Source organism: Lissotriton helveticus, chromosome 5_1 (assembly GCF_964261635.1).
Source record: "Lissotriton helveticus chromosome 5_1, aLisHel1.1, whole genome shotgun sequence".
Classification (NCBI taxonomy): Eukaryota; Metazoa; Chordata; class Amphibia; order Caudata; family Salamandridae; genus Lissotriton; species Lissotriton helveticus.
The window spans coordinates 1,032,284,708-1,032,301,923 of record NC_136065.1 but is presented as its reverse complement, the minus strand read 5'-3'; the positions used below and the strand labels follow the sequence as shown (position 1 = coordinate 1,032,301,923).

Here is a 17,216-nt window from a genome sequence, read left to right as displayed (position 1 = left end):
CCGCCTTCTCCACTGGCCCCTCACTCTGGGGCTCAGACCGGCGGGGTGGCCTCCCGCGACGGTCGCTTCTCTCGGGGCTCCCTCCTCGTCACGGGGGCCCCGCAACAAAGCTTCACCCGGGTCCCCCTCCTACCTCACGGGGACCCGGGGCTCTGACTCGACTCCTTCCTGCCTTCCCGGCCGCCCGGATCGACGACCAATCCCTGCGCGGCGTTGGCGGGGGCGGGCCAATGACGCGGCCGGACGCCCCCGTCACATGGGCAGGTCGAGGCTGGCTTCTCGGGCCCAGCGCGGCCCTTTCTCTACTCCGGCGTCCTGACAGGAATTTTGACGGCGGCCTGACCAAGGCTCCGGGGGCCCTGCGCAGCTCACTCAGGATGACGGCGGCCCTCTCCTGGCATCGAGGGCCGCCGGGGCAACTCCAGTTCTCCTCAGGACAGCCTCGGCTGCGGCGGTGAGTGGGGCAGCAGCGCTTTCAGCGCGGAGGAGCTTCACAGCGCTTGAATGGCACACGATGCCAGCGCTTCTGAGGGGGCATGCAGCGCTCGGTCAGCCCAGCAGTTCCCAGGCGGTCATAGCGCTTCTCAGGGGCATACAGTCTCTAGCGCTGATACCAGTGGCAGTAACCCTGGGCACAGAAGCGCACTCTAACACAGTGCCAGGCAGCCACTTTGGGTCCCGAGCACACAGCGCTTCACTGATGTCAGCTACCATATGTACAGCGCCTCATAACTTCACAGCGCTTCGCAGGGGCACCCAAGATAGCGCTAAGAGACACTTATACAGCGCTTCTCTTCCCACAGTGCTGGGTAGTCAGTCCAGGGCTTCTAAGGACACGCAGCTCCTCCCAATCCAGCGCTTAAGGCAATGCAGCAGCAGCACTTCCAAAGGGGCCACAGCTTCCTGGGGGCACCAACCTCCCCAAACAGCGTCTGACAGGCGCACCTCACGGAGGGGGCGAACAGTTCCACAGCCAGCTCCAGGGGCACACTCCTCACCTCCTGGGGGGTTCAAGCCCACAGCATTCCTCCTCATGTGGGCACCTCTTTCCCTCCGCGCTGGCGTAGTTCAAGGTCCCACAGCGTCAGTGTCCTGGGTAGGGGCCCTCCCTTGTCAGGGGCCCATGGGGACAGCAGCGGGGGGGGGTTTATAGGGGTGCAGGGCCCAGCTCACAGGCCCATGTGGCGGTAGCACCTCACAACAGGTCCCCTTCCTTCCTTGTCCCAGCGCTGACTGACTCTCTGGTGACACTTCCCCCTATTTATACCCTCCTCCCAGGCAGTGCCAGGACCTTCTAGAATGTTGGCACATCTAGCCTAAACTGGTTCTAGGGGAGGGGGTGAGCACCCTGGGTGCCAGGCTTTCCCTCCAAAACTAGGGGTAGCTGGGTAATATTATCTAGACTGCTAACCTATGTCAGTCCAGTGGCAAAACCCATGGCCATGGCATCCATTTTAAAAGCAATACATTTCAGTCAGGTACATTTCCAAAATGGGGGTGCAGTTTTAAAATGGGGGATTTTACAAGTGCTCACATTACTTCAGGTAATTACATTTTTCACAAGATGTCTCACACCACTCATGGCCTATACAGGTTTAATCCCATGGGGGAGACATTCAAATTAGGGGGTCAAAAGCGAAAAATTTTGGAGGGAAAAGGCCAAGTCCAACATGACTCCCCCCCAGCCAAAAGCCAGGGTAGACATATCAATGCCTTGATGGGCTTCCCTGCTTGGGGCGGAAAAAGGTGGACGCAGGCCTGCAACTACAGGAGCACCTGCAGTCTCTCCTCCACTCTGGAACCCAATGGTTCTCTTTCGCATCCCTCTTTTCACCAACATAACCACCCCACTGGTGTTCCCTAGTGGGATGTTTCTCCTTCCTAGAGTGGGAGGCTCTAGCCTCAGGCTTGTAATTCCCTTGGACCACTCTCCTCTCTCCAAATTGCCACTGGTCCACCCATCTGGGGTCTACACCCTCAGACTGACCAGCCCTTAGGGGCGAGGCTCTCCTCCCCCTACTTCTCCTCCAAGGGTTCCTCCATCTCCTACGCTGGGGGACACCCTCACACAACTCTCTCCCCAACCTGGAGCCGAAACCCACAGGCTGAACCGGTGACAGGGGTGAGTCCTCCCTCTCCCTGCACCCCCTCCCAGAGTCCTGCACCCTCCTAACTGGAGTAGTACCCCTGGGAGTCACCTCCGGGGGGACTCTGGTTACAGAGGTCCCTCCCACCAGAGCAGGCAAACCCTGTCCCTGGCCACCCAACCCAGGATCTGCGCCCTGTGGCTGAGCTGGTGACAGAGAAGAGACCTTCCTCCCTCTGCACCCCCTCCCAGAGTTCCGCACCCTCCCACTGGGAGTAGTACCCCTGGGAGTCAAATTGGTAGGGACCTGAATTACAGGTACCCCACCCTCCAGGTCAGGCAACCCCTTAACCTGGAACCCCAGTCCAGGATCTAAACCCTGTGACTGGTCAGACCCCCGAACCACTGGAGCTCCAATTATTGAGGCTCCGGGTCCTCCTGACATGAGGGGATCCTTTCCTCTGGATGACGCATCGGGACAGCCTAGTCTCCCAACCGGAGGTTCTCTTAAAGAACACTCCAGGCCCGGTGACCACAGCTGGGGCCTCTCGGGACACCTCCCCGTCTCACTCCCTTCAGGATCACTTCCCTCAGCCTTCCCAGACGCTCTGGCACTTACCCAGAGGTCTGCCTCCCGTGCAAGTTCCCTGGGGTCTGAGAACCCGCACCGCAACAGATGGTGACGCAGTCTTGGGACACAACTCCTTAGCATGTGCTCCCGGATAACGGCATGGCACAGCCCTTCCCAATCCTCCACTGCTCTCCTCACCACCCAATCCTCCAGTACAGTCCAACACTCCTCCTCGAACTCTCCCCAGGACTGATGGAACAGCTTTCCCCTGCCCCTAAACACTAACCCGTCCTCCTCTTCCGGGGAATCAGGCACAGTCTCTTGGGCTTCGGGAGTGGGACTCCTTGCACTGGACCTACACTCGCTGCCACCACTGGATCCCACCCTCTTCGGTGAATCCAGACTCCTAAAACCACTCTCAGGGGACAACCTACCCACCTGAGCTGATCTCTCCCTGGCGAAGGCCCTCTCCGCCTCCGCCATCCTCTCCAGCGCTAGGACTTTTTCAGTCTCTAGTCGCTGCTCTTCTACCCTCAGCTGCGCTAAGCCCTCGGCATGCCTGAGCTTTGCCAGCGCCAGCTGATACTCCCTCTCTTCCCTCCTATCTACCCACTCTTCTGGGGACAGGGAATGGGATGGGGCAGTGCCCCCGGGACTGGACCCAGTGCGAGACTCCCTATCTCCGGTGTCCTCCACAGCTACTGGCGTCTCTGCCCTGCTAGACTCTTCCTCCTCCTCATCGGAGCAATTACCTCCCAGGGTTCTGGATGGGGAGCCCTCTCTCTGGTCTCCAACCCACTGACCCTTCAAAACTTCGGGGGGTAGTCAGACAAGTCCCCATTAACCTCTAAGGGCTCTCCCCTCTTGAGGGCCTCATAGAGAAACAAATTCCTCCTAATGTTCCCTACTGGGGGTATCCCTCTCTCCAGGAGGAAGTCTATCACCTCCTGTTCGGTGTACTCCATCAGGTCCACTTCCTGGTAAATCAACCCCATCGTGGCAAAGTACACCCGGGACACACCCTCCCAGTGGAACAAGGGGACAATTCAGAATACTCTTCAGGAGGAAGCAATCAAAAAAACAATATTCAGCCAAACAGCAATAATCCCCACAACAAGGCTCTACTTGTGGTGTAACCTGTGGCCGCTGTGGTACTGCGCAAACACAAGTCCTATCCCACCGCTCTGCCACCAAATGTTGGAATTGGGGGTTGCCCAAGTCTCAAAGGGGGTAGCATGGCATCAAGCGGGCAGGCCAAACTTCGAGGACATGTGAAGCATTCACGCAGTACCCACAGACAACACACCAGGCACACCACAAAAGAGGCAGGACACCAATTTGAGTTGGAAAAAGATACGTCATTTAGTAGGGTTTCCAACCTGCAAGTCAAAAATGCATTAACAGTGTCATCATAACACGGCGCCAACTGGCACCAGAGCCAAGTATTTCAGAGGGGGAATTATTTACATAGGAACAAAAAGGGGTTTGAGTCCATAGTCCATAGCTGTAAGGAAAAAGGATGGTTAATTAAACATTAGACCTGGGGCCAATCTGGCGGGGCCAACTCAGGCTCTCATCCTTAGGGGGTTGTAAATGCAGAATACCACATTAGCATAGGTATATATATCATGCACAATCACGCCAAACCACCCCTGTAAAAGAAAACATCAGGGCATCATAGTACCTCTTAAATAGGAGCACCTGTAATAAAAGCAAGGCTTGCTCCTTAACAGGGGATGGGACTAGGGGCCTGGAACAACATGTCAGGCCAACCTCTGGGCTCACCTGCAATAAAGGGCACCACCCGGTCTACTCCATCATCCCTGTGGGTTTATCACAACAGCCCAAATACATTTAACATTCGGCACACACCTGCAAAAGAAAAAGTCACCTTCACCTGCCCGGTGGGCACAAAAGCCTTAACTATAAAACCACCTAGGCAGTACATAACGGTAGTATCAATCATAAGCAGGGGCGCAATAACCTAAGCACCCAGCATTGACATAAGGTGTGGCCGTGTCTCAGGGGGGGCATCGATAATTCCCTGGGGGACCCTATGGGCTAGTTATCGGCCTCCTCCTACTGGCACAGTCTACTGGGGCCACAGACTCCGCTGGGGCCCAACGTTGCAGGTACCCACTGCCAGACGGGGCACCTGATAAGGTAACTCAGTCTCCGGGGGCGGGCACCGGCAATGTACCCCGTTGCCCCCCTCCCTCCACCAACTTAAGACAGGCCCACACTCACCGGCAGTCCAGGGACTCCTTGGCGGTAGGGGCAGGCACCGACAATGTGCCTCGAGGCCCCTGCCGCACAGCGTTTAACTCACGGGGCTTCCCCGACCAACCGGGAGCCTCGCGGGTCCTGCAGCACCCTCACATCAGGGTGGAAGGAAGGAGGGGTTTGCGCTTCCTCAAGCGCCCCTCCCAGCGGTATCTTTCGGCTTCTCCCGGGCCCTTCTTCCTCACAGGGGCCCGGGGTTTTCAAACGGCGTCGGCGGGGCCACCGGGGACGGCGCAGGGACCTGGCCCGCGAGGGGGAAGCCTGCCTGGCTTTCCTCCCTCCTCCTTCGGGTCGCTTCTTCCGTGTCCGCGGGCTGGCACCGACAGTGTGCCCCGGCCCCGCCTTCTCCACTGGCCCCTCACTCTGGGGCTCAGACCGGCGGGGTGGCCTCCCGCGACGGTCGCTTCTCTCGGGGCTCCCTCCTCGTCACGGGGGCCCCGCAACAAAGCTTCACCCGGGTCCCCCTCCTACCTCACGGGGACCCGGGGCTCTGACTCGACTCCTTCCTGCCTTCCCGGCCGCCCGGATCGACGACCAATCCCTGCGCGGCGTTGGCGGGGGCGGGCCAATGACGCGGCCGGACGCCCCCGTCACATGGGCAGGTCGAGGCTGGCTTCTCGGGCCCAGCGCGGCCCTTTCTCTACTCCGGCGTCCTGACAGGAATTTTGACGGCGGCCTGACCAAGGCTCCGGGGGCCCTGCGCAGCTCACTCAGGATGACGGCGGCCCTCTCCTGGCATCGAGGGCCGCCGGGGCAACTCCAGTTCTCCTCAGGACAGCCTCGGCTGCGGCGGTGAGTGGGGCAGCAGCGCTTTCAGCGCGGAGGAGCTTCACAGCGCTTGAATGGCACACGATGCCAGCGCTTCTGAGGGGGCATGCAGCGCTCGGTCAGCCCAGCAGTTCCCAGGCGGTCATAGCGCTTCTCAGGGGCATACAGTCTCTAGCGCTGATACCAGTGGCAGTAACCCTGGGCACAGAAGCGCACTCTAACACAGTGCCAGGCAGCCACTTTGGGTCCCGAGCACACAGCGCTTCACTGATGTCAGCTACCATATGTACAGCGCCTCATAACTTCACAGCGCTTCGCAGGGGCACCCAAGATAGCGCTAAGAGACACTAATACAGCGCTTCTCTTCCCACAGTGCTGGGTAGTCAGTCCAGGGCTTCTAAGGACACGCAGCTCCTCCCAATCCAGCGCTTAAGGCAATGCAGCAGCAGCACTTCCAAAGGGGCCACAGCTTCCTGGGGGCACCAACCTCCCCAAACAGCGTCTGACAGGCGCACCTCACGGAGGGGGCGAACAGTTCCACAGCCAGCTCCAGGGGCACACTCCTCACCTCCTGGGGGGTTCAAGCCCACAGCATTCCTCCTCATGTGGGCACCTCTTTCCCTCCGCGCTGGCGTAGTTCAAGGTCCCACAGCGTCAGTGTCCTGGGTAGGGGCCCTCCCTTGTCAGGGGCCCATGGGGACAGCAGCGGGGGGGGGTTTATAGGGGTGCAGGGCCCAGCTCACAGGCCCATGTGGCGGTAGCACCTCACAACAGGTCCCCTTCCTTCCTTGTCCCAGCGCTGACTGACTCTCTGGTGACACTTCCCCCTATTTATACCCTCCTCCCAGGCAGTGCCAGGACCTTCTAGAATGTTGGCACATCTAGCCTAAACTGGTTCTAGGGGAGGGGGTGAGCACCCTGGGTGCCAGGCTTTCCCTCCAAAACTAGGGGTAGCTGGGTAATATTATCTAGACTGCTAACCTATGTCAGTCCAGTGGCAAAACCCATGGCCATGGCATCCATTTTAAAAGCAATACATTTCAGTCAGGTACATTTCCAAAATGGGGGTGCAGTTTTAAAATGGGGGATTTTACAAGTGCTCACATTACTTCAGGTAATTACATTTTTCACAAGATGTCTCACACCACTCATGGCCTATACAGGTTTAATCCCATGGGGGAGACATTCAAATTAGGGGGTCAAAAGCGAAAAATTTTGGAGGGAAAAGGCCAAGTCCAACAGATACCCATCTGCAAGATGGGATTCAGACCGCTTTAGAACTGTGCCATTTATCCCGAGCCTTTCTTTGAGTCTATCTAGGTGGCCTTAATGGTCCGCTTCTGTCGAGTTTACCCTTCTCTCAAGGGCATGGATCAATACCTTTTCTGGGTAGGAATTGACCAACACCCTAAAATCTGATTGCCTTAAAAGAAACGTGTGAAAAAGTTAAATTGTCGTGAAGCAAGATTGTCTTCATTTTTGTTTCCGGCAACGTTTTGTAATTGATATATTGCATTTTTTATTTCATTGCAGGATCTTTTTCGCGTCGCACACACCTTAGTCTGGTAATGGAGAGTTGCTGACCAGCCACAACTGGGGGCACGGTGTGCAATGTGTTTGGGGTCATATTCAAGTTCCCTCCTGGCAGGTGAGTGTCCATCTCCACACAATAAAGATACAACCACACAATAATACTATGTGGCGCATTTTGTCATATACGACATCTAAATTGTTCTCTAACGATCTCACTCCAGATAAAGAGTTTAAAGCACATTGGCAGTGTTGAGGGGAGAGCCCAGGCTGCTACTCCTTGCCCTTCATTGACTTGTGTTTACATCCCTCATTGAACGCCTAGGCATTACTGTATTATAGTCATTGACATCTGGCACTCTAGGGAGCCTCTTATTCCCTAACTTGTGAAGCATCGTTTCTACGTTACAATTAAAGTGCACGTAACTACACGTTTCATTGTGAGTCTGGCTCGCTGGCAACATTTTCGGTTTACAGTGCGGTGTCTGCGTTATATACTGTTGGCCAGCACACTAAAACATGGACATTTAGTGATTTTTTTTGTTCTCTTACTTTTTCAAAAATCCAACTTTGTAACTATCAAGCTTTGTACAGTAGGTTATTAAAACTGTTGGAACTAATTTCTGAAGATGACATTTAATGTCTTGTGCAGAATACACTGTTCGTGATTCACAGAAACAACATTGTTGCTTGCGCAAGAGCATGCACCTGTAACACAATATTTTAATAGAAAGGTACGTGAGTATTGAAAAAGAACAACTAGAGCGCATGATGAATTTATATATAGATATAATGTGCAGGTGCTAAAAGCAGTGGGTTTGATTATCACTGAGGCTCTGCAGAGCAGTACAGGATTTTCCCTTACAAAAAGGATGTTTTTCTGGGAAAACATCTTGCAAAATGGATGCTAGTGACAGTACACCCCTTTGATTGCAATACTTCTGACTTGCATCTCAGCACTTTGTGAACCCATCGCACCTTCATACGAGGGATGTATGACGTTACATCGCAAACTTTTACAACGCACACCGTTACAACGCAATTTTTACAACGCATATACATTTACAACGAATGCTTTTACAATGCATGACATTATTTATTTATTTATTTATTTTTAACGACTTGTAGAGCGCCTGGTGACCCGAAGGCATCCCCGCGCTGTAATGATTTTGATATCCAGATGAGATGGAGGAGAAAAAAGGAAGAAAAAAGGGGGGGGACGTTATTTCGGAAATAGAAGTGTTTTCAATTTTTTTCTAAAAATAAGATAGCTGGGTTCCAGTCTGAGGGAACGGGGGAGTGAGTTCCATCTGGTGGAAGCTTTCACAGAGAAGCGTCGGCCACCAGTGCGTGTCTTTTTAAATTTGGGGATGATGGCTAGATGTTCATTCTCGGACCGCAGGGATCTGGGAGCTATATAAGGCGTTACCAGGTCGCTGAGAATCGGGGGGCCAGCTCCATTAATCAGTTTGTAAGCCGTGCACATGGCTTTGAATTCCACTCTTTGACGCACCGGGAGCCAGTGCAGGGCTTTGAGGGCAGGTTTAGCTGACACTCTGGAGGGAAGGTTCATGAGTAGTCGGGCTGCAGCGTTCTGTGTTCGTTGTATTTTAGCCAAGGTGACCTCAGGGGCACCCAGGTAAACCATGTTACTGTAGTCCAGCCGTGACAATATTAGCCCTTGGACTAGGAGTTTTCTGGAGGTGGGCGGGAGTAGGGGAAGAATCTTGCGGGTGGTGCGCATAAGCCCAAAACATGTTCCTGCAGTTTTGGCCGCTTGTGTTTTCATTGATAGCTCGGGTTCTAGCCAGACTCCTAGGGTCTTAATTTCTTTTTTCGGGGTGGGAATTTCCCCTAACACGTCTGGCCAGGCTGATGGGGGGATGGTCACCCATTGCTTTCCCATGAGCATCACTTCGGTCTTCGACCCGTTTAATTTGAGTGAAGATTCACACATCCAGCTATAGATTTTCGTAAGGCAATTTGCCAAATTGTCTGGGTGATCGTCTAGTTGGGATAGGGAGACGACCAGCTGTGTGTCATCCGCGTAACTCACAATTTTGATGCCGAAGGGTGTCACCACGTCTTCAAGGGGGGCCATATAAGCATTAAAAAGCGTAGGGCTTAGAGATGATCCCTGGGGGACTCCGCTCGTGAGGGGGAGGGTGGACGAGTGGTGATTGCTGTCCCATACCTGGAACGTGCGCCCGTCAAGGAAGGACTCTATCCACCTGAGCGCCATCCCGGTGAGCCCTGCTGCCGCCAGCCGTTGGATGAGGACACGATGGTTGACTGTGTCGAAGGCTGCACTAAGATCCAGGAGGATCACTGCCACTGACCCTCCTGAATCCAAAATGCGCCTTGCCTCCTCGATAACGGTCAGAAGGGCGGTGTCCGTGCCATGACCCGGGCGAAACCCAGTTTGGGATTGCCGTAAGATGTTATTTGCCTCGAGAAACTGAGACAATTGTCCGTTGACCAATTTCTCAGCTACCTTGCTGATGCCAGGGAGGAGTGAGATTGGCCGGTAGTTTGCCATGTCTGCTGGGTCTAGCTGGGGTTTTTTAAGGAGTGCTTTCACGACTGCGCTCTTCCAGCTATCGGGGACAGATCCTTGGGCAAGCGAGCTGTTAATAAGCTCTGTGATCGTGGGAACTATGACAGGGGCTACGGTTTTGAGGAATCTAATTGGTGCTGGATCCAGAGGTGATCCGCTTTTCATTTTGGCCAAGGTTGCATCTACCTCGTTGCAGGTTACTGCCCTAAATGTAGCTAGTTGGGGGCGCATGCTGCTTCCTGGTTGGCTGGAGGGTGATTCATTGTCCGTGTGACTAGAGGGACAGGGGGGGGGGAAGGGATGTTAAGATTCGGGCAATTTTGTCATTAAAATAGGTGGCTAATTCGTTGCTTCGGTCAACAGGGGGGGCGTTGGAGGAAGGAGTGGTTGGTACTTTCAGTAGCTCTTTTACGATTAGGAAGGATTCCCTAGCTAAGTTGGTAGATTCTCTTATCCGAGTGTCGTAGTGGGAGGCTTTAGAGTGCTTAACGGAGGTTTTGTAAAATCTAACAGAGTTCTGGTAGGCTTCCTTGCTGGCGTGCTGCCAGTCTTTCCTCCATAGCCGTTCGGCTGTCTTGCATTTTTTACGTAGTAATCGAAGTTCCTGGGTATACCACGGGGCGGAACCTGGTTTTCCGTTTTTGTCCTCCCGGGTTCTAAATGGGAGTACGGAATCCAGGGAGGTAGTAATCCAGTCTCTGAATTTACTATCGGCGATAGCCGGGTCTTCTGCATGGGCGGGGATAGTTGACTCTAGGGTCCTGGCCCAGTCTTCGGTGGGGAGCTTGGACCAGGCCCTGTCCCTGGTGTAAGAGGAAGGTTTTTGAGATTTCCTGAAAGGTCCTAGTAGTTGGAAAGAGACTAAAAAGTGGTCCGTCCAGGGGAGGGGGAGGGACTCGTTGAATTGCATGGTGGGGGTGCTTGTAAACACCGGGTCCAGCAAGTGACCTTTGTTGTGTGTAGCTCCGGAGTTTAGGAGGTGGAGGTCGAGAGCCGCTAGATCGGTGATCAAGTCGGCTGCCCCAGTATCTAAAGGGTCATCGAAATGAATGTTCAGGTCTCCTAGTATCATGAAGTTGGTGATGGAGTGGGCCTGAGTTGCTACCGTGTCCAGGAGAGCGCCAGAAAAGGAACCAGGGTGACCGAGGGGGCGGTACAGTAGGATGCCTGTGAGAGAGTTAGTCGGGTCTAACTTAATTGTGAACTGTAGGCTTTCAGAGTCGGGAACCTGCGCGTCGTTGAATTTGCAGGGGAGATAGTCCCGGTGAATAATGGCGACCCCACCACCTCTGCCTAAAGGGCGAGGTAGGGACTGAATGAGGAAGCCCGGAGGGGTGGCTAGAACCATGTCTGATGCCGAGTGTGGGGAAAGCCACGTTTCCGTCAGAAATAGAACGTCGATCTCATGGTCTTCTATAAGATGGTTGATAAGCGTCGCATGTTTAGGGAGAGAACGACAGTTCAGAGACGCAAGTTTGAGGGCTGGGGGTTTGTAGGGTTGGATGGGGAGTTTGAGTAGGACTGGGTGGCAGTAAGTGCAGCTGATAAATGGTCCCTCTAGATCGTGAACAAACTCACAAGAGGAGGCGATGGGGGGTCTGAGACTTAGGAGGTCCCGACGAGAGTAGGTTATCTTAGGGGCCGTTTTATCCGACAGGGGTTCTGGCCCTAGGCCCGGCTGTGCGCAGACGGGCGCAGACGGGATTGCCTTAGGCGCGTCTCCGGCGCGCAAACGGCGCTCCCGCTGCGCTCGTCCGCTGCGCTGATATGGCCTGCACATTTGTAGTGAGTGTTATGGGCGTGGCCTCGCAGTGGGTGTGGCTCCTCCTTGGGCCCGCGCTGGCGGTGTGGGCGTTTTCCCCTGTGTCAGCGCTGGAAGTCGCTGTGTCAGGGGGGGTCTGGGAGGGTTGCTTTAGCGCGTACAAGTTGGCGCTTCAGTGTAGGAAAGCTCAATGCTATTTAGATCAAACACAGAGAAAATGACAGTTTTTTAAAATCAGTTTGCTGCTTTTGCGCGTGAGAAGTCAGCGCTTCAGTGCAGGTATACTCAAAGCTTTTTAGATCAAACATAGAGAAAAATGACAGTTTTCAAAATCACTTTGCTGCTTTAGCGCGTGAGAGTCAGCGCTTCAGTGCTAATATGCTCAATGCTTTTTTAAAATCAAGCACAGAGAAAATGACAATTTTTAAACTCAGCGTCACGATAAAATAGCATATCTGACATGATATCAAAATGAGAGCAAGATAAGTATAAAACAATATAGATGTGATAGCATATGATAGGTAGAGTAGATTAATAAATCGGATAAGAATAGAAGTTATACATAATGACGTAAAATAGTAAATAACACAATGAACATTCCAAATAGCGATGAGAAGAATTAGGAGGCGTCACAATACAGTAGCATATCTAACAAGATAACAAAATGAGAGTAAAATAGGTATAAGACAATATAGATAAAATGCGATAGATATATGATAGGTAGAATTTGATTAATAAATAGGATAAAAAGTAGTAGTTAGTTCACTGCGTGTGAAGAATATAGATAGGGGAGAATTGAAATAGAAAAGAGTGACAGGGAGTAGTAAGATGTAAAGCGGAGTAAGAGTGATAGTGGGGGTCATAGATAAAATATTTAAGGTGATGGGGAATAAACAACGGTGATTATTGAATAAAATCAAAGGCATCTCAGATAGTCCTCTGTTTGTTTCTATGATTATAGATAGTAGGGGAGAAGAATAAGGTACATAAGGTACATTACATAGCAGATGCTATTACAACGCATGCCATTACAACGTAAGTATAGGCAAGTATATTATTTTAAAAAAAAATGTAATTTATTAAAATTTAATTAATTTAATAAATTCAATTATTTTTTAATAATTAATTTGTAAATATATATACTTTAAAAAATAGTTTATTTTAAAAAACAATTATTATTAAAGAACTAATATTAAAAAATAATAAAATTATTAAAATTACTTATTTAAATTATTTACAATTATTTATTTAAAAATTGAACCCTAAAAATACCCTTTACCCTGAACCCTTAAAATATCCATGTACCCCATAACCCATACCTAGCCCTGAAACCTAAAAATACCCCTGTACCCCAAAACCCAAACCTAGCCCTGAAACCTAAAAATACCCCTGTACCCCAAAACCCATACCTAACCCTGAAACCTAAAAATACCCCTGTACCCCAAAACCCAAACCTAGCCCTGAAACCTAAAAATAACCCTGTACCCCATAACCCAAACCTAACCCTGAAACCTAAAAATACCCCACTACCCCAAAACCCAAACCTAGCCCTGAAACCTAAAAATACCCTGTACCCCAAAACCCAAACCTAGCCCTGAAACCTAAAAATACCCCTGTACCCCAAAACCCAAACCTAGCCCTGAAACCTAAAAATACCCCTGTACCCCAAAACCCAAACCTAGCCCTGAAACCTAAAAATACCCCTGTACCCCAAAACCCAAACCTAGCCCTGAAACCTAAAAATACCCATGTACCCTAAAACCCAAACCTAGCCCTGAAATCTAAAAATACCCCTGTACCCCAAAACCCATACTTAGCCCTGAAACCTAAAAATACCCCTGTACCCCAAAACCCATACCTAGCCCTGAAACCTAAAAATACCCCTGTACTCCAAAACCCAAACCTAGCCCTGAAACCTAAAAATACCCCTGTACCCCAAAACCCAAACCTAACCCTGAAACCTAAAAATACCCCTGTACCCCAAAACCCATACCTAGCCCTGAAACCTAAAAATACCCCTGTACCCCAAAACCCATACCTAGCCCTGAAACCTAAAAATACCCCTGTACCCCAAAACCCAAACCTAGCCCTGAAACCTAAAAATAACCCTGTACCCCATAACCCAAAACTAAAAATATACTATTACTTAAATTAATTTATTTAATTTACATTTAAAAAAAAGATTTAAAAAAATAACATACTTACCAATACTTACGTTGTAATGGCATGCGTTGTAATAGCATCTGCTATGTAATGTCATGCGTTGTAAAGGCATGCGTTGTAACGGATCCTGCGTTGTAATGGTGTGCGTTGTAACGGTGTGCGTTGTAATAGTTGCGTTGTAAGGGTTGTTTCCCTCATACGAGATGTGTTTTTTAGGGGATAATCCAAATTTGCCAGGACTTCTTCTGTCCACTCCCATTTTAAATGTGTGGACGAAGGTAGTTTGCTGTGCATACAAATTGATAGGCAGCAGCCATGCACCACACAGTAGACCTGCATATGCTTTATGCATCTGGTGCCTTCTGTGACCATGCAATCCATTTGTGAAGTGTGTCCGTTCTGTATTCTTTTCTTACAGATCAAAAGGCCTCTCATCTTTCATAATTAGGTTTTATCCCTGTATTAGCATTGAAATGCCAGCCTTCCTGGTGTCCACGTTCTGCCTTTTGGATAAGGAATGTGCCTGGTAGGTGGTTCTATGTGATTCCAACTCTTTCAACATAGTTAGCCATTGTTACTAATATCTTGAAAGAGTCTGTATGGTGTTTCAGATGAGGTTGTGTGACTGATATTCCACTTTACTTAGCTAGCACTAGCCACTAAATCAGTTTAGGATCATATGACCGTGTTGCCATGCCCTGCAAAGTGCTGTATGTTTGAAATCCTGTTGCTTGGGATGTTGATGCTGAATACGACAATGAAGGGCTCTTCAGTTTTACACCTGGATATCTGTGTTCAACATTTCACAAGTTATAACTGAATGTAACGAACGGTATTCTCCATCAGTGGTGGCAGGCATCTTAAAGATTGCTTTGGTGTAGTTGAAACATGGATAAACCTATATCCTCGAAAACAAATTTCTTGTGGTAAGTAAAGTGTTTTCATCTAGGATTTGTGAACTCAAATTGTTTTGTTTCTGATTAATACACACCTTGAATTTGTTGCAGCGTCACCGATGGTCCCAGGAACTCAAGTTAAATCAGGACTACTGCTGGTATTGGTTCCAAAGTGGTGGAACGAGACCTTGGAAGTACCTTAATATCCACGCCACTTCTCTCGGGAAGAGAGAAAGCGATGTTTCGCTGCCTTATTCTTCTGTTTGAATTTACCTGAAGTCCTGGAATGAGACCGCAATCTCTCTCAGAAACAAGAACGCATCTGAATCCTTGACTTCGAGTGAGAATGGACCTTCATAGCTTTCTTGCAGTGTTAGATGATGTTGAGTTTGGCCTCGTGGTCCCAAGTGGCCTTCGGGTCCATCCGAGCGCATTTGTCACATGACGACAGACATAAGAGGAGCCTAGACACCAGAGACTGCATATGCTGTTAGTGCTCACTTAAAAGCGCTATTGCTTCCCTCTGTATAGGAAACCTGATTATAATTGGCCTTGCTCCTTTTCTTAGCGGTGCTGAATGTTCTTCCCAGGTAGACCCTAACCATCTGGACTCCAAGACTCTCAGCCGACTGCAGCTGGAGGCCAAGATGACAATTAGGTTTTTAAGCTTGGCTTACAAGCTATTAGCTTAAATTCCTCTTTATGGACATCTTTTGGATTGAGCCAGAGTGAATTTTAGCCTGAAAGCGGTGTGCCAGTATACATCCGCAATGGTTGCTCCCTAAGTAGAATTTGTGTTTTAAGCGTGCCGTTGCGTACTCCGCTCTTTCGAGGTCTAGATGTTTAAGAAGTAGGCGTGCCATCTCCAATTTTGTCCAGACACTGGAAGCCCCAGTTTGTTTGTGTATAACTTCGAGCTCTGAGACAGAGTGCTCCATACTCTGTCGTATCTCTTTCCGGCAGTGATTATCTGCCGCTGATGTAGCTGTAAGTTCCCCCCACTCTACCAGGTTCAAAGCGTCCCAGAGAGAGAGGCGTGATAAATGTCCCCTCTTGTCATGAAGATAGTTCATGATCACTTTGCGGATCGAACCCACTATAGATGGTGGTTGAAGAAGAGTGTCCCTCTGTCGCCAGCGAGGCGACCAGGTTTGGTCGGTAGCATCATTACCAGGGATTGGGGGGCATGGTCAGAAAGGGACCGGGGGCAATGAAGATGTCAGTAACAAGGCCCAGTAAAGAGGTGGTGGCATGGAACTGATAAATAAAAGCATATGTTTTGTGTGCTGCAGAATACATAGGTTAGTCGGTGTGTTGGGGTGAGAATGGCACCAGACATCCCGTAGCCCACAGACGGCCAATCGTCAAAGGCCTTGGGCTGAAAAAGTCCCCGCCTGATCAGAGCGTTGGCCAGACCGGTCCATGTTGATATCCATGACTAAGTTCATGTCACCAGCAAACAGTATGGCAGTGTCAGGAGAGCGGAACACAGGTGCCATGACACCTGTAATGAAGGTTTCTTGTTGTTCATTAGGTAAATAAATGTCGGCCACGGTGAAGTGAAAAGTACTACCCTAAATCTATGACCAGAAGCCGCCCTTTTACTTCGGATATTTTCAAAAGGACCTCCGCTTTAAATCTGTTGGATAGAAGGATCACCACTCTGCCCCATTTCGAGGGGCTAGAGGCCCACAACTGATGTGGTCACCAGCTGGATTGCATTCTAGGGACATCTTTGGATAGCAAGTGGGCCTCTTGTAGTAGACAAATGTCACTACTTGATTGCTCATAGAGGGACAAAACGGTTGCTCGTTTAGTGGGGTTGTTGAGACCTCGAACATTAATGCTCTTCACCTTAAGATTCAGTAGGATTAGTTGAAGAGGCAAGGCTTAGTGGGCATCCCTGGTCAGGGTGGGAGAACTGTAGCTGAGATATGATGTAGGGTGAGGCTGTCCAACTACTAGAGCCCCGAGGCACCACAAATAAACCTGGAAGATTGAAGGAAGAATCGCTAATAAAAAAAAACGTACCTCAAAGACAGTGTAAACAAAAACCAACATCTGATAAAGTCCATTATCAATTAAGATCAAGATGTGGAGCTTGGATTGGCGTTCATAAGCTAGCCTGCACCACCTGGTGTTCATGAGCCCGCTCCTCAGGACCAGGTGCGAGATGCTCCGAGCGCTTAACCATCATCTTCTTTGGCGGCGGCCTGGTCAGCTACGTTTGAGGAGAGCTGGGACTTGAGTTGGGAGAAGGGTCCTCAGGGATGACAAGTACGCAGCGGGCCTCAGAAAGGGTCTTGATTTAATGAAGACTTCCCTCCCACCTAAAGACCGGGCTAAAGGGGTGCTCCCAGCCATAACAAGTGTCTTTAGAGCGTTTTATGTCTGCACCCTATTTAAAATGTAGGTGGTATATAAAATGGGCATTCATCTATGTTCGACGTCCTTTCACTGTTGGAGCGTTATACGGGAGATATCTTGGAAGAGGCCGGGGTTGTGGCCCTGGAACTTGATCAGTTGCTTGGTTCTTGCTTTCGGGAGGATGTCTTCTTTGATTGAAAATCATGTACACAGGCTAGGATATCTGAGGGCCT

At 50.5% G+C, this 17,216-nt stretch overlaps 1 protein-coding gene across 3 annotated transcripts in view; it reads left to right on the top strand.

The window, feature by feature from the left end:
• R3HCC1L (R3H domain and coiled-coil containing 1 like) overlaps positions 1-17,216 on the top strand; it is an 866,695-nt gene that overhangs the window by 672,736 nt on the left and 176,743 nt on the right. For all 3 annotated transcript variants that reach the window (XM_078643564.1, XM_078643562.1, XM_078643563.1), the window contains exon 2: positions 7,242-7,356. The gene's annotated coding sequence lies outside the window, so the exon portion shown is untranslated. The remainder of the gene's footprint in view (positions 1-7,241; positions 7,357-17,216) is intronic.